Source organism: Natator depressus, chromosome 2, assembly GCF_965152275.1.
Source record: "Natator depressus isolate rNatDep1 chromosome 2, rNatDep2.hap1, whole genome shotgun sequence".
Classification (NCBI taxonomy): domain Eukaryota; kingdom Metazoa; phylum Chordata; order Testudines; family Cheloniidae; genus Natator; species Natator depressus.
In genome coordinates, this window is record NC_134235.1 from 6,695,285 (window position 1) to 6,721,399 (window position 26,115).

Below are 26,115 nucleotides of genomic sequence, written 5' to 3' on the forward strand. Positions count from 1 at the left end.
CTGTACAGACACATAGTAACAAACAGCCCTTGAACAGCTTACAGTCTAACCGGGCAAGCACTGGGAGGAAAGGATGTATTCCTATCCCCATTTCACAGGCACAGGGAAACTATGTTCCTTGCTCACTCCCGTAAGGAGTCTCTGACAGCGCTGAACTGAACTGAGATCATCCGAGTCTTGCTCCTGAAGCTTAACCACAAGACCCTTCCTCTCCAGTCTGCCTTCTGGACACATGTTGCAACTGAGACTGAAAGAGGATCCCTAAGGAAAATAGCCTTTTGTTCCCCAGGAGCCCCTAGTGCCCTGCGTGTGCAATGTCTGCAGGACAAGGGCTGGTGTAAGCTATTTCTTACAGACATCCAAATTCTCCTCTTGGGAGAGTCAACTAGTTCTTTTCATCTTTCCTGGGAAATCAAGTCCTTCCAGCCCTAGCATCACTGCTGTTGCTCCTCTAGGAACTCTCTCTGGATTCCTGCACCTAGCTTGTCTCCCTGTTTGAACGAACATGGGGTTCTAGCCCTGTGCTTTTGCTGTCACTCTCTCTTACCTTCCCGATGAGACAGTAACACATCCATGTCCACCTAGTACTCCACAGACATTCAGCCCTTTAATCCTAACATTAATAATAGTGTCTAAGCAGGGACAGAACTCGGGTAGTCCTGCCTCGGAAGGACAGGTTACAACCACACAAGCTAAAGGGGAATCTTTCTCTGGATGGGCCCGAATCAGGGTTTATGACTCATAGTTTCATAGTTCTCATTCTGAGCAGCAGAGGGCAGTGCTACTTCAGTGTTAGCTACATGGTAGGCTACCGTTATCAGCATCTCTTACAGTTAAATAATTACAGAAAGGGTCTCTTTTTATATCACATGCCACAGGACCTTCCCATAAAGGAAGAACTCCGCTGCTCCCCCTTCTCTTCTACACCCTCCCCAGTTTCCTGCTTCCCCATTTCCACCCCTTGAGCTCCGCTTACCATCTTAAACGTGCCACATGACAGGATTATAATTCCTCATATATCCCTTCCCACTTGGAGCATGGCTAACATCCTACAGGGATACAACTCAAATCACAGAGTGCTAAAGCTTCCTTGGGACCTCCAGTTTCTTTAAAGAAATTCCCCAGTATCAGTCAGCGCTCCTTTCTGATGGCACAGCCCTTAATGTCTCAGTGTCCTAATGTCTGAAAAACACATTAATGCCCTTATCGATGATGAACTGAGAGCAGAGAAAGCGGTAACCGCGCAGAAATTTTCTTCTTTCTGCTGAAGCAAACAGCCCATGCACAGTGGAAATAGAGTAGAGTAGAGTGACATGGCATCTGTCACCCGACGGCACATGGAGAACGCCATGCATGGAAGGGAACTGAGAGTGAGGCTGGGGTGCATTTGTGCCAGTTTCCTAGACCAGGAACTCCAGCTAGGGATACATGGAGCTGGGGCACCCCTGCTACTGATCTTGGAGCTACGCCTTAACGGAGTCGTCTTTGTGAAGCCCGTCAACTCACCAGCAATGCCAATGGTTAGCAGATATCGTGGGGGGGGTTGGTTTGTTTTCTTTTTTATGGTCCTCCTCTTTTCCTTATTTTTTGCCTTCCCTCTGACTTTCCTTTTGGAGAAGGTGAGTTCACTTATAGGCAGCGTGTAATGGAGGCTGAGGGAGGCTAAGGCACCCCAAACCTCGCTCCGCCAGGGGAGGGGCAGTGGCGGATTTGGGGCCCCTGGAAAAATCTCCCTCCACCACGGCCCTGGGGCTGGAAGAGCTCTCACTCCCTGCCATGGCCCCAGAGCTTTTCCAGTCTTGGGGCCTCAATGCGGGGGGTCAGGGCCTCAGGGGGGAAGAGACGGAGTGGGGATGGAACAGGGGTGGGGCTGCAAGGGAAGGGGCAGAATAGGGACAGGGCCATGGGCTGGGCTGTGGGGAAGGGGCAGAATGGGGTGGGGCCATGGGCGGGGCCGGAAGCGGACCAGGGTAGAAGGGGCGGAATGGGGTGGGGCCATGGTCGGGGCCGCAGGCGGACCAGGGTAGAAGGGGTGGAATGGGGTGGGGCCATGGGCGGGGCCGCAGGCGGACCAGGGTAGAAGGGGGGGAATGGGGTGGGGCCATGGGCGGGGCCGCAGGCGGACCAGGGTAAAAGGGGCAGAATGGGGTGGGGCCATGGGCGGGGCCGCAGGCGGACCAGGATAGGGCACCAAGCTCCAGCCAGGGCGAAGACAGAGAGCTCCAGCGTGCTCCTAGATGATGCTGAGAGCTTGACTCCAGGTGGGGCCAACCTCTCAGCCCCTCACCCTCCACCCCAGCTGGGGCCACAGGGGAGCTGAGAGCAGCGAGTCAGGGTGGGGCCTCAGCTGGAAGAAGCGGAGCAGGGGGCTAGCCTCCCCAAGGGGAAGCTTCACCCACTGCCCATGAGTTCACTCTGACCATAAAAAGCCACGGCAGCTTCACTCAGAAATAGGAGTCTGATAAAAGTAAAAGGAAGAGGTGTATCACAAAGGATGAGGGAAACTCCCTGCGTTGCTGGCTCTTCCTAGATGGCAATTCAATTATGGGCCAGACCCTCGGGTGGTGTAAATCAGCACAGCCCATTGACTTCAGTAGAACTACTCCAGTTTACACCTGCTGAGGATCTGGCTATGTGGTGGTAGGAGCTATTTAAATGCGCTAGATAGACAAGGAGCTACTTGATCCCTTTGGAACGAGTCACGAGGTCTAGACTCAGAAAATCAATAGAAGATGGACAGAGTAAGGCACTTGGTGTCCTGTCCTACTCCTGAGGTTTAACACAGAGATATTGCTACTCCTCTACATACAGGTAACATGTAGGGGCTTGACTTACACTGACAAAGTGCCTGGAGATGCTCAAATGGAAGTGGGTTCTAGCCCACAAAAGCTTATGCCCAAATAAATGTGTTAGTCTCTAAAGTGCCACAAGGACTCCTCCTTGTTTTTGTGGATACAGACTAACACGGCTACCCCTCTGAAACCTGTTAAATGGAAGTTGCCACCAAAGAAGAAACAATCCCACACTGACAGGAAGGTAGAAGAGACACTCCGCTTGCTAAGATTCTCTAATCTTCCCCTCGCATTTTGCTGTCTGAATTGCACTTTAAATGCCCTTTGCCATCATGGATGGGCTCCCCCATGTCTTCCCATCCCAGAGACCCACCTATTGCCTCTAAACTCTGTGCATTCAAATTCTCCAGCTGTGTGTGAGAGGGGGTTCGTGCAGAGAACAGGGGAGTCCCAGGAAAGCTCGTTCCAGATCCGCCGGTTATAGTAATTACTTGTATTACAACAGCATCTTTCATCCCCAAGTGCTTTGAAACCCACAGCAAAGGGCATCCAGCCTCGGGGATGAATTGCAGCAGCTGCTAAACAGCTCCCAGGAACACCACGCACCAGTCAAGAAGAGAAAGTGAAGGAGAACGTTAAATACAATGGAACCTGCCGGGGACTTAGGGAAAGCAGAATGTAATTAATCATGGCAGATGATTAGGATTAATACACCCAACTCTTGCAAAAGTGCTGCAGAATCTTTAATGGTTACCAGTGACCAGTGCTGCAGTTTCTATCGTTGACAAGACAGGCTGCCCTGCTACCTTTAGGCTGTGTAAAGAGACCCCTGGGCATCTGCTCAGAGGGAAAGGTGCTACCTAGCAGCCTTGGATCGTCAACACCACTTCCTACAGCTGTGGACTCTCCATTGAAGCGCTGCTGGCCCCACGTTAAATAGGCTATGACCTGATGGGGTCAGAGCCAGATGTGGCACATCAGGCTGCACTTCAGCTGACTCATACCCCCTATGGTTCAACACAGACAGATACAGAGCCTGGATGCAGGTGGATGCAGACACACACTTTGCACTATGGAGCAAAGGGCACCCTTGGAAGCACAGGGAGACATGAAGGGGCAAACCCACCAGAGAGGGGGAGCCCTGGGTCAGGAGTTGTGGTGGTGGGGGGGAAGTACTCAAAGGCTCATGCACTAAATAAGCATGGGCCGTAGCTGTGTGAGAGATGGTGGAGCTGAATCCAGCCCAAGAGCTGGGAAAACAGATCAGAGGCAGCGTCCCAGACTCCAGCTCTTGCACTGCATTTCCCCAAGGCCAAAAAGCTGCTTTCAAGCTAACCCAAGCCCCAGGGTCAATCTGAGTCTACAGCTCTGGATTCCAGCTGCCTGTCCGCAGCCTCACTTCAACTTGAGACAGCGCAGAGCAGAGTGGGGAGGAGAGAACGTGCTGGGATGCAGACGTCAGCCACAGATCAGATCAAAACCCGACGCGAGGAGTGTAACCACACAAGTGGGGACGCACCGTACCTCATTTTAGGCAGAGTCCTTCATTCAACCTCGACCAGCAGACAGGGCATGGGATTGGGAACTCAGGAGACCTGGGGTTTAGTCCCAGTTTTGCCACTGACTTGCTGTGTGACCTTGGCTAAGTCACTACCCCTCTCTGTGCCTCAGTTTCCCATCTGTAAAAATGGGGCACCTTTGTGCAATGCTTTATTTAGCCCACATGAAAGATGCTGGTTTGACAGACCTGGACACTGACATTTCTCCACAGACAAGGTTAATTACCCGATATTTGATCTGGGGGTCAAGGCACGGGCCTCTTATCCATCTTAGGTACTTATATGACCCTCATTACCATAAGTGCCCCCACAATCTTCAGTGCATTTACCTTCACAGACATCCTTTGAGGTGGGACAGAGCTGTCATCCCCACTTTACAGATGGGCAGCTGAGCCGCAAAGAGACTAAGGGCCCACGGTGAATGAGCCACAAGACAATCCCTCTTCTTTCACAGAACCACCTCCATCTGTTCCCTTGATTTGGAGGGAGCAGGGACTTTCTCGGACTGCAAACCTTTCTGGGCGGAGACTATCTTTTAATCGGTGATTGGGCAATGTCTGGCACAGTGGGGTCCTTAGGTGCTACTGCAATGGATGATAGTCTCTCGGACACAGGCGGGCATGCACCCAGACACACACACGCATTTGGGTGTACAAGCACAGCACAAGAACAAATGAGTTTGAACGATTTCCTGCATGAATCACACCCCAGCCGTCAACTCTGAGAAGCAGCAACACTGGGATTTGCGTAAAGGGGGGTAATGCACAAAGGTCCTGGTTTATTTCAACCATTTTCTCCTCTGCAGAGCCCTTGAGAGATGGAGTTGGGACCGGACGGGACAGGGAGAAGGGGCTAGCTGGGAGGAGAGGCAAAAGGTGCTTTCTGGGGCTTCTTTAATCACAGACGATGTCAGCAGATGTTATTGAGTGATTTGTGCAGCATTAAGAATGTGCTGGAGTGGGATTGGGGTTAGTTAGCTGTCAGCACATAACCTTGATGAAGATGAAGGATCGAAGGAGGGAGGTTTGTATTTATTCTGAGAATGGCTCGGGTGATGTTTCATCATGGAAAGTGACAGCAGAGCTGGTGCTTTCAGACACTCCTTCATTTGTATGGGTTTCCCCTTCTGGCTGGGAGGCAGATAGATGTGAGCTGGAGAGAGGGGCTGCCAGGGCAGGGGAAAATCCATTAAGAGGACTGTAAAACTCCAGCCAGGGCTTGGGGTTTGGCCACTAAGTAATACATATGGAGCTGTTAAACGGAATGCTATCTACAGTCAGACCTACTCTTTCCCCTCTTCCCTTGGTTTCCAAAGCCCACACACTTTATTATGTTCTTTGTACCATTCAAAATAAAAGCTTCAGTGCCCTTTCCCTGTCCCAATGAAATAACAAGGTCTGCCCGTTCAGAGAGACCCGGCCATCACAAATCGGCATGTGTAGCCCAAGGGCTTGTGAGCAACCCTCCAATAACAAACCAGCCCGGGGGAGAGGGAGCGGCATCATTCATGAACCAATCCCACAACAAACCAATGGGTGCAGGGGAGAAGAGTGGCCCAACTGAGCACGTGCCCTGCACAGCGTGAAGAACTTCCCCAGTCCCCCTCTTTACTAGGATCTGTTCTTGTGCAGTTCTGGTCTCCCACGTTTAAGAAAGATGAATTCAAACTGGAACAGGTGCAGAGACGGACGACCTGAGGAATGGAAAACCTACCTTACGAGAGGAGACTCAAAGAGCTCGGCTTGTTTAGCCTAACCAAACGAAAGCTCAGGGGAGGGATGATTGTTCTCTACAAATACCGCAGAGGGATAAATACCAGGGAGGGAGAGGAGTTATTTAAGTTAAGCCCCAATGTGGACACAAGAACAAATGGATATAAACTGGCCATCAAAAAATTTAGGCTTGAAATTAGATTAAGGTTTCCAACCATCAGAGGAATGAAGTTCTGGAACAGCCTTCCAAGGGCAATAGTGGGGGCAAGAAACCTACCTGGCTTCAAGACTGAGCTGGATACGTTTACGGAGGGGATGGTGTGACGAGACGGCCTACAATGGCATGCAGCCGATCTGCGACTGCTGGCAGCAAATACCTCCAACAGCTGGTGATGGGACACTAGATGGGGAGGGCTCTGAGTTACGACAGAATTCTTTCCCAGGTGTCTGGTTGGTGGGTCTTGCCCACATGTTCAGGGTCTAACTGATCACCATATTTGGGGTCGGGAAGGAATTTTCCGTGGGTCAGATTGACAGAGACCCTCAGGTTTTTTCGCCTTTTTCTGCAACGTGGGGCACGGGTCACTTGCTGGTCTGAACTAGTGTAAATGATGGATTCTCTGTAACTTGAAGTCTTTAAGTCATGATCTGAGGACATCAGTAACTCAGCCAGAGGTTGTGGGTCTATTACAGGAGTGGGTGGGTGGGTGAGGTTCTGTGGCTGTGATGTGCAGGAGATCAGACTAGATGATCCTGAAGGTCCCTTCTGACCTTAAAGTCTATGAGTACTCATTCACCCAGTGCCTTCCCCAGCTGTGGGCCTCAGGACTGGGTGTGGTGGACTCTCAAAGGCATTGGTAATGGGGTATGAAGTCTCTCACTGCTAGGTCACCAGCTCAAATTCAGCGCAGGTTGCTCATGAGTGAAAGCTCCCATCAAGAGCTAGGTACAATGGACAAGTGCTCTCTGCTTTGGTTCCTAATGCACAGCAATGCACATGGCTACAAAATGCTCATTTGCCCTCTTACTGTCCGTCTCATCAGAGGCCAGGGACTGAATGGCCACAGAGACCAAGGGCTTGTCTACACAGGAAAGTGCCACTGGTAAAGTTAAACCGAAATAGCTAGGTAAGTCTGCCTTCCCACTAATTCCAGAATAGGCGTGTCCATACAGGGAGTAGTACCAGTATCACTATATCAGTTTAAATATACACCTTAGCTTATTCCAGAATAAGTCTAGACAAACCCTGAGAGGAAGGCTGGTCTTGTGGTTAAGGTACTTGACTAGACCCCAGGAGTTCTGGAGTCGATTCCTACCTCTGCAAATGGCCTTCTATAGGACCTAGGGCAAGTCACTTGATCTCTCTTCACCTCTGCTCCCTCTCAGTAAGATGGAGATAATAACTCCTACCCTTCACTGGTCTGACCTACAGCTGTAAGATCTTTGGGGTCAGGATTCTCTTCTGCCACAGGTGGGATTTTTAAAAGCACCCAAGTGAATTAGCACAAGAGCTTTCACAGGGACTTGTGCTCTTAGGTCATTTGGGTGCTTCTGAGAGTCCTGTGCTGTGCATCTGTACAGTGCCTAGCACAATGGGGCCTCAAGGTGCTATTGTAATATGGATAATTAATTGATCTATTCTTTACCCCCAGCAGGTGGCAGCAGGCCGGGGATATTTGCCTCTGCTGTTCACAGAGCTGGGTACAGAGAACTTTGGCCTCTAGAGACAATAATCCAGCACCAGACGGAAGCTGCCCACCCCAGTGAGGCGGCATATAACAACAGTTCCCCATTAGTCAAAACACTTGACCCCAGCAATGGTGAGAGAAACAGCACCAGTTCACCAACGTCTTATTCCAAGGGCTGCCTACCAGAAATTTACAAAAGGATCAGAAAACCCTGCTCTAAAGAGTTGACCCCAGTTCGCCTAAGCAGCAGCATAATGTTAGCTGAAAATGCTTTTCATGAGATTTTTTTCTCCCTTCCTTCTTCCCCTTTGCAAGCCATGTAAAGCAACGCAGCACAGGGATGAATTGCTTGATTGTGTGCGCCTCATATCCCCATGGTGCTGCCTTAACAGAAGGGTTGGGGGATGGAGAGAGAGCCCAGCTGCTCCTTGCGGACTGTTCTCTCTCCGCCCACCAGGCATTTTAAATCAGATGCAAATTAACACCAACTTCCAGCATTATTCATTTATTTGATTGGCTCGGTGCTAGTTTGCTTTGCTTTTATATTCTATTTTAATTGTTCATTTTCCCAGCCCATCCTTCATAAGAATACACCTAGCAATTAAACACTGATCAATAATGTGCCTGATTCCACAGCATTCCAGGCAGAGCTAGCCTAAATAGATTGCTGAAGCTTTAAAGGAGTCACCATGACCCAAAAGTGGATCACAACCTACCTACTATCTTACATCCATACAGCATTTTTCATCCACAATATGCTTCAAGCAATATACAAGAATCAGTTTCTTAAACGCAGCCACCTCTTGGGTGGAATGTAGCTGCCATTTAACAGCTCACAGCAAAACACTTCAGAATCAATACTTCGTTTCCCCTGCATGAGGAATTTAGGTGGATGGAATGTAATTACTTGAGGAAGATACTGGGGTTAACACCATGCAAAAACCACCATGGGATATTTAACAGCCATGAGTGGCTGACATCACCAGATGGTGCAGTATAAGGACCTGAATAGATAACAGTGTCTGTTTAACACACCCTGTGAAAGCTGGCACGACCAGTGCCTCCTGTCCACACCACAGTGGGGCACTGGTTTAACTCAGACTCTGAAGGAAAGACGATCACTGACTGAAACACCACCCCAACTTCCTGGGCTTTCCTTGGAGGTCTCCCCTCTGAGTAGTGACCAGGCTTAGCTTCCAAGTGCCACCAAGCCCACAGCCCAAGGTGTAACGGCTTCAGGTATCATAAGGAACCACACTTACTAACCTTCTCTTGCTGCTTCCTGCTCTGGGAAACCGGAACACAGGAATGTGTGTCCTTTAAAAGCCTTACATCCACTCAGTCTTCACAGCTGTGCAGCTCCTCTGTGTTCTTTGTACGCCGTCCTCCTCTACACCCCCAGGTTATCAGTCTCCAGCAGCAACATGGGTTATGGAGAGTAGGATGCAAAGACCCAGAGACAGGCTCCTCTGCAGAATCACCATGCTTACCAGGGAAACAGCCTGCCCTTCTTATCTATCTGTATAGTCATGTTCGCTAAGCCACTCAATCCAGCATGCACTGTTCGGCAACTATCAAACCTTTTGTGGATTTCCGTCTCTGCAATATTCGTTTCTTAGCAACTCTGTTTGCTTTTAGCAAAAACAAAATGTCTCTGCCGGAGGTATGCTATTTTGAGCAGAAACGGTGTTGTTTTGGGTCCATGCTAGTCATAGGGACGCTAGTTAAAATGACTTCCCCTGCCAACTCGCTCTTCATGGTGGTAGGTGGCATTGATTCCTCCAGGTTTGCCATTTCACCCATGGCAGGGAAATCACAGAAATCCTGGCCCCAGCTCATGACAGACAAATAATCCTATGTTGCACTTCCGTAGTCCCTTACAATCTGGGGATCTCAAGGTGTGTTACATGCATGAATGAATTAAGCCTCACAACCCCTCTGCAAATGATGTGCATATTATCATCCCCATGTTACAGAGGGGGAAAACCTGAGATCCAGACTTGTCCAAAGCTGCATAGCAGACCGGGAAATAGAATCCAGATGTCCTGAGTGCAAGTCCAGTGCTCAATCCACTGGATCACACGGCCATACTTTAGCGACTAAAGAGGAAGTTGGCTAAGACAAGGAATAAGGGTAGCATGATAGAGAAGTGGGCAACTGGGAAAATGACAAGGCCATTGGGCTAAGGATGGGAGCAAACTAAAATGGGAGAAGAGATAGCACCAGAAAGGAATGACTGGATCATAGAAATTATACATGGCAGAGATCAGAGATGGGGGATGAACCGGAACCCTCCCTCAAACCAGGGGAACACATGAATATCCATCCAAACATCACAACTCAGGCCCAGCCATCCAAAGGACCACATGGGAAACACGTACCTGAACATCTCAGACCAATCTGGATCCCATCTTGGCAGCACAAGCCTGCCGGTGGGAAAAGCTCTTTTAGATCATCTTCTCCATTTCCCCTTGCTAGTGCAGAATAGCTTCCTACACTACATTCTCCAGCACTCTGTTCCAGTTGGGTTTCAGAAGACTCAAGCAATGACGCTTCCACCATTTCCTTGAAAAGACTACTCAACAGTCTATTAAAACTTTAGGATGCTTGTCCAAAAGTGACCTATGAACTTTTTTTGCGGTTTGCCAATGACAAATCGTTAATGGCCTGACACTACGTAGTTCAGAGCACCCTTAGCTCCCATTGAAAACAATGGGATTTGAAGATATTCAGCAACTTTCTGAGTGAAGTCCACTGTACTGTCAGCCAGTAGATGTCTCCATGAGCTATACAGAATCCCAGATACAGTGTAGTGCCTGGTAAACAAGGAAAACAAGAGCTGGAACTCAAGCTGTGTAGAAACCTACTGTAATTTGCAGCTGTTTTCTTTAATAAACACCTCTTGTCTAAGATGGATTGTGACTCCATAAGTGAAATTAGGGCCTCAATGATGTCAATGTCAAAACTCTCATTGACTTCAAGGGACCAGGATTTCCTTGCATATAGCATGACACTCAGTGACTATATATTATTCTGAGGTGGATCTAAGGGTGTTCTCTATGTGGTCTCCTGATTTTCTCTCTCCCATTCATACTGACTCATCCTCCTCCGCTTGGAACTCCTTGCCTATGCTGTAAGGATCCCACACACTCCGATAGTATTCTTGTCCAAACTTACATCATAGTACATTTGTCCAACTAATTTTTTTTATTTTAAAAAAGTTCCTGTTTTGCAAAGCTGCCAAGAGCAATTGTTTTGGTGAATCATAAATAATTCAGAAAGTCAATGTTGGTTCAAGATTTTTATTTCTGCCTTTGGCAGATCAAACCTTCAAAAAATATTCCTCAAGAAAGTGGGTATTTTAGTGCAGATCACAAGGCAGATAACAACAACATCGGCTCATTTGGACACCTCTGTAGTCTGATGTAAGCAAAGCCCATGCAGAAAAGCTGGCTGCTAGTATATTTAGGAAAGGCTGTTTTGATTTCCATGCAATTTCTTTGGAGTGCAGAGGTTTAGGTGTAAAGTACTTTATATTAACTGTAGATCTTAAATTGTCAGTTCTATTTAGCAGGAATTGTGGTTTCTTTTATGCTGGTATAACTGACCCCGTTTGGGTCACCAACAGGGTTTGAAACTAGGAGCTTCAGCTATGTCTATTCATTGGTATGAATAGACATATGTCTATTCATTGGTAGCAGTAGTAGACTATCCTCTTATGTAACCAGCCACCACAGGGTGACAGATACCCACACTCTCCTAGCATAGGTTACATTTGTGCAGTGCCTAGCACTAGGAGATCCTGACTGGGACCTCTGAACATGACTGCAGTACAAACAATACATGATAATAATGAGATCATACTATATATGGTGACTGTAATTACATTGTAAGTAAATAGCAATTACAGTGCAATTACAATGTAGTTAAATAACAGGTACAGTGCAATTATACCCTAGGTGTGTTTTCTGATACATTAATTTGTGGTAATTAAAGGTAACTGAAATGTTCACTGTGTGGCTGAGAATAAACACACTGTAAATGCATTCTTGTTAATATACCTGGATTCCAACAGCATGTACTTGAAGAATCCCAAAGGGTTAATCAAAATTCACTCAGGCAGTTAACATCCTTATTATCAGGTTTCAGAGTAACAGTCGTGTTAGTCTGTATTCGCAAAAAGAAAAGGAGTACTTGTGGCACATTAGAGACTAACCAATTTATTTGAGCATAAGCTTTCGTGAGCTACAGCTCACTTCATCGGATGCATACTGTGGAAAGTGTAGAAGATCTTTTTATATACACACAAAGCATGAAAAAATACCTCCCCCCACCCCACTCTCCTGCTGGTAATAGCTTATCTAAACTGACCACTCTCCTTACAATGTGTATGATAATCAAGGTGGGCCATTTCCAGCACAAATCCAGGGTTTAACAAGAACGTCTGGGAGGGGGAGGGTAGGAAAAAACAAGGGGAAATAGGTTACCTTGCATAATGACTTAGCCACTCCCAGTCTCTATTCAAGCCTAACTTAATTGTATCCAATTTGCAAATGAATTCCAATTCAACAGTCTCTCGCTGGAGTCTGGATTTGAAGTTTTTTTGTTGTAATATCGCAACTTTCATGTCTGTAATCGCGTGACCAGAGAGATTGAAGTGTTCTCCGACTGGTTTATGAATGTTATAATTCTTGACATCTGATTTGTGTCCATTTATTCTTTTACGTAGAGACTGTCCAGTTTGACCAATGTACATGGCAGTGGGGCATTGCTGGCACATGATGGCATATATCACATTGGTGGATGTGCAGGTGAACGAGCCTCTGATAGCGTGGCTGATGTTATTAGGCCCTGTGATGGTGTCCCCTGAATAGATATGTGGGCACAGTTGGCAACGGGCTTTGTTGCAAGGATAGGTTCCTGGGTTAGTGGTTCTGTTATGTGGTATGTGGTTGTTGGTGAGTATTTGCTTCAGGTTGGGGGGCTGTCTGTAGGCAAGGACTGGCCTGTCTCCCAAGATTTGTGAGAGTGTTGGGTCATCCTTCAGGATAGGTTGTAGATCCTTAATAATGCGTTGGAGGGGTTTTAGTTGGGGGCTGAAGGTGACAGCTAGTGGTGTTCTGTTATTTTCTTTGTTAGGCCTGTCCTGTAGTAGGTGAATTCTGGGAACTCTTCTGGCTCTATCAATCTGTTTCTTCACTTCCGCAGGTGGGTATTGTAGTTGTAAGAATGCTTGATAGAGATCTTGTAGGTGTTTGTCCCTGTCTGAGGGGTTGGAGCAAATGCGGTTGTATCGCAGAGCTTGGCTGTAGACAATGGATCGTGTGGTGTGGTCAGGGTGAAAGCTGGAGGCATGTAGGTAGGAATAGCGGTCAGTAGGTTTCCGGTATAGGGTGGTGTTTATGTGACCATCGTTTATTAGCACTGTAGTGTCCAGGAAGTGGATCTCTTGTGTGGACTGGACCAGGCTGAGGTTGATGGTGGGATGGAAATTGTTGAAATCATGGTGGAATTCCTCAAGGGCTTCTTTTCCATGGGTCCAGATGATGAAGATGTCATCAATATAGCGCAAGTAGAGTAGAGGCGTTAGGGGACGAGAGCTGAGGAAGCGTTGTTCTAAATCAGCCATAAAAATGTTGGCATACTGTGGAGCCATGTGGGCACCTATAGCAGTGCCGCTGATTTGAAGGTATACATTGTCCCCAAATGTAAAATAGTTATGGGTAAGGACAAAGTCACAAAGTTCAGCCACCAGGTTAGCTGTGACATTATCGGGGATAGTGTTCTTGACGGCTTGTAGTCCATCTTTGTGTGGAATGTTGGTGTAGAAGGCTTCTACATCCATAGTGGCCAGGATGGTGTTATCAGGAAGATCATCGATGGATTGTAGTTTCCTCAGGAAGTCAGTGGTGTCTCGAAGGTAGCTGGGAGTGCTGGTAGCGTAGGGCCTGAGGAGGGAGTCTACATAGCCAGACAATCCTGCTGTCAGGGTGCCAATGCCTGAGATGATGGGGCGCCCAGGATTTCCAGGTTTATGGATCTTGGGTAGTAGATAGAATATCCCAGGTCGGGGTTCCAGGGGTGTGTCTGTGCGGATTTGATCTTGTGCTTTTTCAGGGAGTTTCTTGAGCAAATGCTGTAGTTTCTTTTGGTAACTCTCAGTGGGATCAGAGGGTAATGGCTTGTAGAAAGTGGTGTTGGAGAGCTGCCAAGCAGCCTCTTGTTCATATTCCGACCTATTCATGATGACAACAACACCTCCTTTGTCAGCCTTTTTGATTATGATGTCAGAGTTGTTTCTGACATCCTAATGCCATCCACAGCCTCAGAAACAACTCTGACATCATAATCAAAAAGTCCTTGCCTACAGACAGCCCCCCAACCTGAAGCAAATACTCACCAGCAGCCACATACCACACAACAGAACCACTAACCCAGGAACCTATCCTTGCAACAAAGCCCGTTGCCAACTGTGTCCACATATCTATTCAGGGGACACCATCGTAGGGCCTAATCACATCAGCCACACTATCAGAGGCTCGTTCACCTGCACATCCACCAATGTGATATATGCCATCATGTGCCAGCAATGCCCCACTGCCATGTACATTGGTCAAACTGGACAGTCTCTACGTAAAAGAATAAATGGACACAAATCAGATGTCAAGAATTATAACATTCATAAACCAGTCGGAGAACACTTCAATCTCTCTGGTCACGCGATTACAGACATGAAAGTTGCGATATTACAACAAAAAAACTTCAAATCCAGACTCCAGCGAGAGACTGTTGAATTGGAATTCATTTGCAAATTGGATACAATTAAGTTAGGCTTGAATAGAGACTGGGAGTGGCTAAGTCATTATGCAAGGTAACCTATTTCCCCCTGTTTTTTCCTACCCCCCCACCCCAGACGTTCTTGTTAAACCCTGGATTTGTGCTGGAAATGGCCCAACTTGATTATCATACACATTGTAAGGAGAGTGGTCAGTTTAGATAAGCTATTACCAGCAGGAGAGTGGGGTGGGGGGAGGTATTTTTTCATGCTTTGTGTGTATAAAAAGATCTTCTACACTTTCCACAGTATGCATCCGATGAAGTGAGCTGTAGCTCACGAAAGCTTATGCTCAAATAAATTGGTTAGTCTCTAAGGTGCCACAAGTTCTCCTTTTCTTCATCCTTATTATATCAGTTATTAGCAATTATGGCCATGAATAAATTTCAGTTGGAAATTAGACGTAGGTTTCTAACCATCAGAGGAATGAGGTTCTGGGATGGCCTCCCACAAGATGGAATGGGGATGGGGGGCAGAGGGCAGGGGTCAAAAAACCTAACTGGTTTTAAGATGAAGCTTGATATCTGAACAGGATTATATGATAGGATTGCCCGTAAGAGCAGGTGACTGGACTCAGGGACCCAGGAGGTCACTTTCAGTCTTATGTTCCTATGTATTTACTTATTGAGACACAAAACCACAGTGTAACTGCACTGCAATTACACTCCAATTACACTCCCAGCATTATTAAGTGTGGCCGATACTAATCGGATTATAGACCCAGACAAACCACTCATGGCTTTAAAAGACGATATTGGTCTGTTAGATTGCAGAACCTCCCAAGAGACTAGACAGAAGCACTACTGATTGATTCATAGGACACAGTGTTGGCAACTATTCTGCAGGGAAAATCCTGCAGTGCCTCCTAGAACATGACCTTGAGTCCTTTCCATCTCTGATGTTAATGATTCCACAGCACATCAACTCTGCAGAGTCCAAGTGACACCAGGGGCTTTTCATTGCATGTTATTACAAACCAACGCTGCGTTAACATGAGCTATTAGCAACACCTCAACAATCAGGGGACGATCATTCACCTATTGTTTGAGCAAAAAACCTCCAGACACAAAACTAATTAATTACAAGCTGTGATTTTTAGGAGAAAGACCCTTCCCCTATCTTGTTTACCCTGGTCTCCTACACTTGACCCTCTCCTCCGTCTTTATTTGTGGGGACTGTGAACATGGCAAATGAAGAAGATGAGCATGATGTTGTCCAATGGCCATTCCACAATACCCTCCCAAAAAATTCACCTGGCCCAAGACAACTACCCACTCTGAACAACGATGACAAAAGGACAGAAATAAACACAAATGGGTGGTCCTGTGACATGCTGATTGAAGTCAATGGAGGCTGAGGACCAGGCTTAAAATGGCATTCAACCAAAAGCTTCTCTGAACAGACACATCTAGCAGGATGACCTGGAGCTCACCAAACAGGGGCTGAGGAAGAGTCAAGGTGAATGAAATCCCAGAGCAAGGGCCCTCCATTGAAAACGCCCTTCTGCCAGCCTGGGAAAGATGAGTTCTTGCAGCTGAGATGCTCACTGTGGCCTTCAAAGTCACAGAGGGATACAGGGAAGTAGACATGCTATTATGGGGTAGGGTTTCACTCCACCTTGGCTTGCATTAAGAATTGAACCCATCCCAGCATGCAGAACACACATGACTGGTGCTCATGCTGACACTCCTCGCTCAGGATGCAATCACATGAGGCCCTGAGTCCTCCTGAGGGCGCTCGGAGAGCAAGATGGAGCTCATGGAGGCTCTCCATGGGCTCCAAGTAGAGTGCACTGTAGTTGTGTGTCTCAGGCCAGGTCTACACTATAAACTTACATCACTATCATTACATCGCTCAGGGATGTGAAAAATCTACCCCCCTGAGCAACGCAGTTACACCGGCCTAACCCCCGGTGTAGACAGCACTATGTCGACAGGAGGGCTTCTCCCATCGACAGCTTCCTCCTCTCGCTGAGGTGGATGACCTAGGCCAACAGGAGAATCACTCCCATCGGTGCAGTAGCGTCTTTCCTGCAGCGTTTTAAATGTAGACCTGCCCGCAGAAGCAAGAATGGCGTGGGTGACCACGGTGAGGTCTCAGAACTGACAGCCAAGCGCCCAACCTCTTTAGAGCACAAAGCACCTTGGTAACTAAGGCAAAGAGAGAGGAACCAGGAGGAAAAGATCTCTCCTCCCCCCCTGCCGCTTTGCTACCGGTGAAGAAAATGACTAACCTTGGGAGAAGAATGAAGTTCTCCTTTCGTATTGCGGATGCTAGGACACTATCGTATCCATGACAACCTGAAGTTTAGCTTAACTCCTGAACCCATAAAAGCTTTTAGCTTTTATTTCTCCCTTCATATCTTCATGTTTTAATGAAACAGTGGCATCCTCACCCTCAACACATCTCATGATTCAGCATTTCCCGATATTGAGGTCAGTGACCAACGAGGCATATGGGCCTAGAGGGAAGCAGCTCATGAGCTGCTCTCCCACATCATTTATTAGAGCTTAAGAGTATGATCCTGCAGCCGTGGAAATTGGTGGCAAAGCTCCCAATGACTTCAGCATGAGCAGGATTCGAGCCATAGTTGCCTAATAATAATGTTCCAAGTATGGAAGAACTGTCCCAATAGCATGCAGAGCAAAACAGAAGAGATATGCCCAAGATACAGAATTCAGAGCTGGTTTCAGATTTCAAACATCCAGTCTGACAAAGTTCAGCAGTGTTCCAACCTAGGTTCTGACCCAATATAAAGAGAGAGGTAAGCCATGAAATTTGGACCTCGATTTGGTTTTGGATTCCAAGCACTGCCCTTAATATCAGTGGTGTTGGATCCAGGGTTTCGGTCCGTCCGCAAGTCAAATAAATACAGTACGGATTCAGGCCAAAATGAGGCGTGAGGAATGAAGTGCTTCAAAACTGTATCAATCAAGCATGAAAATCTCTGGGTTTCAAGTTTTGTTGCTAAGCTGAAACTTGTCTCGGATTCAAGGAAAAGTTCATGAAGTTTTGCAGAACGTTTGGCGAACCTGTGATGAGTGTCAGAGAAAAGGTAACAAGTTACGGGGTGATGCCCAGTGCCGGAAGTGGTTTCCACCTAAAACGGAGAGAAAGCTGGAGGCTTTGCCTGAATTTCACTTTAAAGTATCTGACTTTGTTTTACCCTGAAATTCGCAGTAAAACCACAAAGGGTGCAAAACCAGACTTACAGGAAGCAAAACCACAAACCAGCTCTGAACAAGATTCCTGGGCTCACCTGGCCCATAACAGAGTTGCAAAACACCCAGTATTTCTTAAGGAAAAGTACTGCTTTCCCTCCTGCTGACCAGTGCAGAAGTTAGCCTTCATAGCATATGCCTTTATACAAGAAGGCCTGCAGCATTTACCGTGCCCACTTGGCAACAGAAAGGGCTAGATTGCGACATATATCTCACCAGAGCCAGAAGACTGCGGTAGATTCAAATCCTTTGTTAGACTGCAATGTAGTACTAGGGAAAGGGGGGGAGGGAGGAGGCACCCTGTGAATGAAACAGCAGACGGAGGTTCCCTCTGCCTGTCTGTGGTGCATATCCAGGTAGGAAAAGGCTAAGATCCCAGAGCACCTCTCCACAAAAAGACAAGGGCATAAGCCTGCCAGATCCTGACCAACACTCCCTTCCCCAGCCTGTGAGCTTTGAGTGAGCCACGCAGAGCTGGCTGTTCCATTTGCTTCCGTGGCCATGACGCTGCCAGCGTCCAGCTCATTACTTTATGAAGTGCTTTGTGAGACTCCAAGTAAGAGACCGTGTTCTCAGACACCCACTCTCACCCCACACTAAACTCCACTCTTGTTCAACGGAAAGGTATCATAGAGAGGGTCCCGCCAGAGCCAGTGAAGGTCAATGCAGGGCGTTATGCTAAGATGCTACTCCAATAAATTGTTGACTAAAATAGTTGGGATTCTTTAATTCTCCAAGGATTTGTTGGGGGTGGGGGAGAGGCAAACCTGTGTGTATACAGATAAATGCAGCTAAACAGATATACTGCACCCTGGCTCCTTCTTATTATTCAAGGACATTCTAGCTAATAAAGAATGGCACAGTTTAAATGATGTGGTGGAATGAATGCTCAGTGGCATAACTCCAAAGCAGAAAAAAGTCACATTCTAGGGACAGAACACTCAGAGAGAGAGAAAATTGCAAGTTCTTGGGATCTGGGACTTTGCAGCTGAAGGGAACCTAGATGTAGAAGTGAACAGCATCAGACTCGGGCTGAGGAGACACCCACCATAACCCCTTAGATTACATCATGCTCTCATGTCATGGCACATGATGAGAGTGTCCGTGGGGATCAGGAGAAGGGTAGATCCCAGGACAATCCAGCTGGCAGCAGGAAGATGATGACAGACCGGGCTGGAGTGCAGTCCAGGTTGGAAAATGAATCATCAGTGAATCTTTCACACACAGTGGGGACGGGAAAGATAGGATGAGTCCCTTCAGGGAAGGGCTTGATGGATTTGGTGGAGGGGGCCGGAGTTCACTAAGAAACGTTAGTGGATCCTGAACCTCTTTCACAAAGCACTTAAGCACGTGCTTAACTTTAATGACCCCAAAGTCATTTAGGACCTGATCCAAAGCCTACTGTAGTCAAGGAAAATCACCCCTGAGTGAAATGGGCTTTGGATAAGGTCCTTACAGGTGGAGACCTTCTAAAGTGACTGCTGATTGTGGGTGCACAGCTTGAGAGGCCATAAGGGGACTGAACTGCACAGGAATAGTGCTCAGCACTTTCCAAAAAACAGGCTCCTATGAGGCATCTAAAGTTGATCCCCCAAAAGCTGCAATTGTCAGGGATCCGTAAGCCAAGATTATCAGCACTCAAAGGCAGAATTGCTTCTGCCCCCGAGACTGCCCAGGAAACATAAGTGGACATAATGTACTTACCCAGTTTGGAATTTGACCAGGACTCACTCCTTTACTTACAGGTACTTACAGCTACCTTGATTTGAGGATCAAAGCAGCCAGGACCTTGGGTTCCCCCTCTCATCGACAGTTCTCTGCAAAAGCCAGCTCTGGGACTGGCTCAGTACTAAGTAGGAGGAAAACAGCACCACCTTTTGAAACACCAGCCCCACCTAGTCATTTCTTTAGAGCAGTAGTTCTCAAGCAGGGGTACACGTACCCCAGGGAGTACACAGAAGGTCCACCAACTTATCTAGATATTTGCCTAGTTTTAGAACAGGCTGCATAAAAAGCACTAGCCAAGTCAGTACAAACTAAAATTTCATACAGACAATGTCTTGTTTATACTGCTCTATATACTATACACAGAAATGCAAGTACAATATTTAGATTCCAACTGATTTATTTTATAATTATGTGGTAAAAAGGAGAAAGGGAGCAATTTTTCAGTACTAGTGGGCTGTGACACTTCTGTATTTTTATGTCTGATTATGTAAGCAAGTAGTTTTTAAGTGAGGTGAAACTTGGGGGTACACAAGACAAATCAGACTCCTGAAAGGAGCACAGTAGTCTGAGAAGGTTGAGAACCACTGCTTTAGAGGACTCCCTCTGAGCTACCAGCCAGGCCCACCTTTCTGCATAGTTTATGGACTCTGACAAAAATGCAGCCCAGCCGACATCCTAGGAAGAGAGTTTACTTGTCTGCACAAATCACAATCAGATGTGAAACCTCACTGGGATATGACACTTTGCAGGAGGGAATCGTGTGGCTGGATGCAGACGTCAAATCTCCTTTTCTCGCTAGTGATTATTATTATGATTGTTTCCATAATAACATGACTCGGAGGTTGCCATTTGTCGGCAAGACACAAACTCTACAAATAATCCCTTCTTCCTCTCCGCTTCTCCCTGGCCAGCAGCAGAGCTTCAACATGATTGAATTTCAAGGGAGAAAGGAAGGGACGAGAAAGGGAGGGGAAAGAGCCAGCCTTAACCTAACACGACCGTGGAATTGAATTCCTCAAGACCTGAGCGGTAACAGGATTTGCTATCAATAGCATTTGTATGAGGAAACACTGCGGGCACTTTTGTTTAGTACTTAGAATCATAGAAATTAGGGTTGGAAGAGACCTCAGGAGGTCATCTCATCCAACCCCCTGCTCAAAGCAGGGCCAGTCCCCAACTAAATCATTCAGTCATCATACTTGACGCTTTCATATATTTATTTCTTTATGTGCCTGTTGGTTTCCTTCCCTGAACCTAGCACAACCAGAGATGAGAGCTTGTCTTGCAATGCTAAAAGGCTGGTCATTCCTCTGGGTGTCTCAGCTTTCTGCAAGCGCTGCTCTCTCAGGAGAGCTGAAATGGGAACCGTTCACAATACCCCAGGCTCTGGAGAAGTACTTTGGTGAGGAATTAGATGGTTTCAGAGAGTTAGGAATGAAATATGAAGGCTTTCACCTCTAGGGGTCTGGCTTGAATCCTGCTCAGATCAATGGGGAAAGAAGTAGGTTACCATTTGATGGTACCCTGGTGGATTTTGTGGGTCCCAGTTTATTTTCTACTGGACTGGTGTTCATGGCACAAAAATACCACTGATTGACAAGTCCTGATTGTCCTTACTGCTGACAGACTGATCAAAGCCACTAAGGAATGACTGGGCATGGAAAGGGAACTCCTCTCTGATCTCTACAGGGGATCCTTAAGCTCAGGGTTAGGGTACATGCATGAAGAGAGGTTGAACTTCCTTCTGCCCGTGCTGTGGATAGACAAAGGGCTCTCAGTTCTGCACCTTTCTCCAGCACTCAAATCCACTTATGGGCCAGCTCCTCTGCTGGCATAAATCAGCATAGCTCTATTGAAGTCAAGCAAGCAACATCACTTCATACCAGCTGAGAATCTGGTCCATTTTTACAAAGAGCCAAAGATTAGATAGATGGAAAACCTTTCCTTTCTGAAAGCAAGCAGGCACTTTGCTACCTTGGAAGGTAGAAAATACTTCCCGGGATGCTGCCGACCCCTGCAAGAACAACAGACCATGCACCACCAAAGAGTCAACAGCAGTAGGAAGCAGAGAGTAATACCAATGGGAGCTCTTGCCTCTCTTTAAAGGAATCTGGTTATTTAATGCAGTAATCCTAGGAAAAGACTGCTCATTTGCCAACATCTAATGACAAGTTTGTTAGGTAATGGCCCAGAGCAAAGCCGAAGGTGATTAATAATCTAACAAACCGGTCAATACACCTGTGACAAAGACCAATTATAAACCGTAATCAACAGTCCCACAAATAGTTATTTTTACTGACCCTTTCTTTCCTCTCTAGGCTTCAGGGCAGGCAAGAGACTGTTTCAAGGGAATCAGTCACTGCCTGGCAGTCGATAACCAATCAACGCCTGGCATTCACTCTGATAAATGCAGATAGCAAAAATGAAGCCCACTAAGAAACATTTTACCATAGAAAACAAATGAGCAGGAGAGATCATGGGACCTGCCATGGGCTCAGCTGTTTAACACTGTGTTTGAAGGGATTAATTAATTAAAAACAACACTCTGAAGAAACGGCAGCGCTGGGAAATACACATTTGAGCACCAGGACATTTTCACAGACATCAGTTTAAAGGCAACTTGAAAGAGCAAGGATCCAGCCAGGAAGGAAGGAAGGAAGGAAAAGAGGTCTGTGTGTGTGAGAGACAGACAGACAGACAGAGAATGAAATGGAAAGTCAGAAGGGCGCATGCACGAGACAACAGAGTCCATCTTGCAGACATGCAGCCTTGAGGTCAGAATTGACAGCCCCCTACCCTGACCAATCACGTGATGTCCAGTATGATATCACCATTGAACTCACCAACAAATATTAGGGGGCTGAAAGCATCCAAGGGAAGCCCAAATGTCAGGAGGAAGAACATCCCTTCATTCCTCCTTACAATCCTGGTTGGTTATGTGCCACCTGCTTAATGACTTTTTTCCCCACACCCTTCCTTTTGGGAGAAGAACACCACTGCAGGGGATGTCAGCCCCTTCCCCCAGGATCCCAGGCACAGTGGAAGAAGGTGATGGTCAGTGTAGCGTGATGGGAGCAGGGCTGGTAAGGGAGGGAGGTATGAACAGGTGCTGGATGGAGGATGAGGTATATGATGAGAGGCTGAGATTGAATAGGACAGAGCAGGCTGTACTCCCGAAGGAACACTACAGACAATTCTCATATGTCCTGTGAAAATGCACAGGTCCAGCTGTAGAAATAGATGGATACACCTTCATTGTGCCACAGTCGATATGTAACCCATGCTAGGAAAGTCTTGGTCCCTTTGTTCCTCTTCAGTAGCTGGGCAATATGAGAGGTTTTATGAGTCCGTGACTGCTTCTGACAGTAATGGGCTTAGTCCTTGAGTTTAAGCAGCAGGGCCTCATGAACTGCTGGGTAGCAGTGATGGCCCTTCGAAGTCTGAAGCATTTCAAAGGTCAAAATCTAAGAGGATCTTGAGCACAGTGATATGAATAGGATTTGAGGGCTCTCAGCCCCTCCCAAGATCTCCCCCAGATAACTTTTATTCTCCATTATATTTCATTGTCCACTGGGCTTCACATGTTGTGGTTTTGGCCAGAAGCACACGTAGAAGTGCTCAAAATAACATGGCGGGACGCAGGGAATTGGTCTTATCCTGTTTCTGGGCACCACAGAAAGTACTAATAATCTCACAAGAGAACCTAGGACCCTGAGATTCCCAACTGCAGTGGGAGGTGTAAGAATCTTGGCAAATTTCTCTGATGGTACAGGTTTCAGAGTAACAGCCGTGTTAGTCTGTATTCGCAAAAAGAAAAGGAGTACTTGTGGCACCTTAGAGACTAACCAATTTATTTGAGCATCTGATGAAGTGAGCTGTAGCTCACGAAAGCTTATGCTCAAATAAATTGGTTAGTCTCTAAGGTGCCACAAGTACTCCTTTTCTTTTTCTGATGGTACAGAGAAGCACCTGAATTGTTGGGTGCTCCTTCAGATCAAACTCCAAATCACTGATGTTCACCCCTCACTCGGGAGAGCACATCTGGAAGGCCTTTCTGGAGAGGGTGGTGTAGAAAGGGACTGGAGTCTAATGGTTGAGAGGACAGGACAGTAGGTCAGAATTAATGGGTTGTACTCAATTCCTGGTTCTGTCACTGACCTGCCATTGTGGGACAAATCACTTAGGGCCAGATTTTAAAGGTATTTAGGCACCTAACTCCCATTGGAATCTGGCCTTTCAGCTTTGTCTATATTTGACTATCCCACCAGATGCAATATGCATTGATGAAGTTAATCCATTGTATCTAACTAACTGTTAGCACTGTTATAAGTGCACTGATGTAAACTGTCATATATTTCTGCCCTGCAACACCATCAGTACCGTGCTTCGTCAATTTGGATACATTGCTGCATTGGTAGATATCCCAGAATCCCTTGCATTGCTCCAGCCACACTGCATTCTGGGCAATTTTCACTTCAGCTGGTGGGATGCTTCCAGCCAGAGAGGGGAATTGTGGGAGGAGGGTTCAACCTCTCAGGTTTTGCCCATCAGTATAAAGGGGCTGGTAACATTTACCCACTTCATAAAGGTTCATTAATATTTGTAAAATGCTTTGAGATCCTAGGGTGGAAGGGACCATGGGAGATCAAAGTCGGGTTATTACTAGTATTTTAACCTTTCCTCACCACAGATATTATTGATCTGCTCACACAGACTTCCTCTCTTCCCTAGCTGAGTGTTTTTTTGTCTGAAACAAGTCATGGGAATAGAAAGCTCTATTCACATTCCATGTGCAATTTACAAGGTGAAGCATAAATCCCATTTGCCAGCTGATTAAAGCAAGCTGGAGATTGTGTTTGTTTGTTTGCTTTCCCTATGAAAGGACAGAGCCATCTTGCTAAGAGTGTCCCTGTTTGTCTCCATCCTTTGTTCCCTGCTAATCAATTTGACTCCATTTTCTTGCTCTTCTTCTGTTGATTCACAAATCCTTTTTGATACAGCACGTTTACAATCTTTGCCAAGCTTTTCAGTCCCCCCCCACCTAATGTTTATTAATTAACTGCTTAATAACCTCCAATTATTCTGTAAATAAGTGAACGGCTGAATCACTTCTGTTCTCTGCTTTGCTTTCCTTCTGCCAAGTAGTGTGGCTCCAAAATCACCAGGCAACAATGTGCAATCTTTTTAAGTGATACTTTTAAATGAAGGACTTTCATAGTGGGAGAAACTTTCAACCCTATTAGTGGAGCCCTGCTGTAACTGCACTGATGCCAGTGGAATTACAGCATGGGTAAATGTAGTCCTCTATGCTTAGGCCAAGTCACGTTCCCCGTGGAACTGCCCACACACACGCACACATGCACGCACACACACACATCCCAAACAAACCACAATTCAGTGTTTGGATTAGGCCTATTACAGGGATAAATATAAGCTGTGACACTCGGATCTGGATCCAAACTTCCCCACATTTCAGGATGGGATTGGATCTGGCTTTCCAGTTTGGGTCCATTTGAACACAAATGGACAAAGTCAGTCTCAGCTCTAGCAGGATAAACCCAGAATAGTCCAGTGAACTAGGAATCTTCAGACCAGGGATCCATTCTTGGCTCGGCTCCTGACCTATTGTGTGCCCTTAGGAAAGTCAATTAACCTCTTTGTGACTCAGTTTCCCCTGTAAAATAGGTTTAGGGATGCTTACTCTCCTAAACAACGTGTTTTGAAGTCAATGTATGAAACGCGCTATATAAGAGCTAGGTGTTATCATAATTAGTAGAGTCACTCCAGCATCACACAGGTGTGAGCCCTGAATCTGGCTTATTAACCCTACCTTTCACTTTTTTTCTTTATATTCCCTCTTCATAACAATGCTGCTTTCTCCTTCTACTGCATCCTCCAACCAGCTTACCCAAGGATCCCAAATGCTAATTAATTTAGGTTCACAACACTCCCACTCCTCCCCAGGAGGGAGGGATTATTACAATCCATTTTACAGATGAGAAGACTGAGACACAGAGAGGATCATAGAAATGCAGGGCTAGAAAGGACCTTGAGAGATCATCAAATCCAGCCCCCTGTGCTGAGGCAGGACCAAGTAAACCTAGCCCATTCCTGACAGGGGTTTGTCCAACCTGTTCTTAAAAACCTCCAATGGTGGGGATTCCACAACCTCCCTTGGTAACCTATTCCAGAGCTTAACTACCCTTACAGTAAGAAGGTTCTTCCTAATATCTAACCTAAATCTCCCCAGCTGCAGATCCCATTACTTCTTGTCCTACCCTCAGTGGACCATGGAGAACAATTCATCACCAGCCTGTTTATGAGAGCCTCTAACATATTTGAAGACTGTTATCAGGTCCCCCCTCCCCAGTCTTCTCTTCTCAAGACTAAACATGCCCAGGTTTTTTAACCTTTCCTCCTAGGTCTGGTTTCTAAACCTTTGATCATTTTAGTTGCTCTCCACTGGATTCTCTCCAGTTTCTCCACATCTTCCCTCGAGTGTGGTGCCCAGAACTGGACCCAGTACTCCAGCTGAGGCCTCACCAGTGCTGAGTAGAGCGGGACAGTTACCTCCCATGTC

General features: G+C 46.7%; 1 protein-coding gene across 10 annotated transcripts in view; it reads right to left on the bottom strand.

Annotated features, from left to right (window-relative positions):
* ADGRB1 (adhesion G protein-coupled receptor B1) overlaps positions 1-26,115 on the bottom strand; it is a 370,873-nt gene that overhangs the window by 278,139 nt on the left and 66,619 nt on the right. Inside the window, exon 1 of one of the 10 annotated variants that reach the window (XM_074943753.1) lies at positions 9,018-9,307. The exons of the other annotated variants lie outside the window; for them this stretch is intronic. The gene's annotated coding sequence lies outside the window, so the exon portion shown is untranslated. Of the gene's footprint in view, positions 1-9,017; positions 9,308-26,115 lie in introns of those variants that run through there. 10 annotated transcript variants of the gene reach the window in all.